Consider the following 1,380-nt stretch of genomic DNA (forward strand, 5'->3'; position numbering starts at 1 on the left):
TTAGAGGTGTCCAGAGCTCTTAAGCACACTCTTTTTGCTTTGGATCACGACTTTAACTACTCAGTCTCAAGCTTTTCACTTGGACCTTCATGACACAAGCACATGGTTAGGGACAGCTTGATTTAGCCGCTTAGGCCTGGATTTTATTTCCTTGGGCCCTCCTATCCATTGATGCTCAAAGCCTTGGATCCTTTTTACCCTTGCCTTTTGGTTTTAAGGGCTATTGGCTTTTTCTGCTTGCTTTTTCTTTTTCTTTCTATATATTTCTTTTTGCCATTTTTTTTCACAAGCTTTTTACTTTTCACTGCTTTTTCTTGCTTCAAGAATCAATTTCATGATTTTTCAGATCATCAATAACATTTCTCTTTGTTCATCATTCTTTCAACATATGCACTGTTTAAGCATTCATTCATTCAGAAAACAAAAAGTATTGTCACCACATCAATAAAATTAAATTAAATTCAAGGATAATTTCAAAATTCATGTACTTCTTGTTCTTTTGAATTAAAAACATTTTTCATTTAAGAGAGGTGAAGGATTAATAGAATTTATTCATAGCTTTAAGACATAGTTACTAAACACTAATGATCATGAAGTAGAGACACAAAACATAAATAAACATGAAGCATAAAAAAATCAAAAAATAGAGAAAAAAGAACAAGGAATGAGTCCATCTTAGTGAGGGTGGCGCCTTCTTGAAGAACCAATGGTGCTCTTTGAGCTCCTCTATGTCTCTTCCTTGCTTCTGTTGAATGATCCCTAGTGATTTTGGTGCTCCTATCCTTAGTTGCTCCCAATAATTGTGTGGAGGACAATTTATCCCCTGGGGTATCTCAGGGATCTCTTGATTTGCAGTCAAATGTTCTACCACTGAGCTATAAACCCTTTACATGAGTCTTTCCATCTCCCATGACTCAGAGGTTGAAGCTTTTGTCTTCCTTTTTTTTTTGGATGTCTCTGGCCTTAGGTGCCATTAATGGTTATGGAAAAGCAAAAAGCTATGCTTTTACCACACCAAACTTAGAAAATTGCTCGCCCTCGAGCAAGAGAAGAAAGAAAAGATGAAGAATAAAAAGAAGATATCGAGGAGATTGAGGGATGTGTGTATTCGGCTATATGGGTGGGATTGGGTGGGAAAGAGAATTTGAATTTTAAAGGTAGGTGGGGTGTATGGGGAAGAGTGGATGGATGTGAGTGGTGAAGGGGGTGATTGGGAAGAGGGATTGAGGTGATTGGTGAAGAGTGTTAGGAAGTGTGACATGGGGAATACTCATCACAAAAATAGGATTAGAAGGTAGTAGGTGGGGATCCTGTGGGGTCCACAGATCCTGAGGTGATCCTGTGGGGTCCACAGATCCTGAGGTGTCAAGGAATTCCATC

The sequence above is a fragment of the Arachis duranensis genome, chromosome 3, assembly GCF_000817695.3.
Source record: "Arachis duranensis cultivar V14167 chromosome 3, aradu.V14167.gnm2.J7QH, whole genome shotgun sequence".
Lineage (NCBI taxonomy): Eukaryota > Viridiplantae > Streptophyta > Magnoliopsida > Fabales > Fabaceae > Arachis > Arachis duranensis.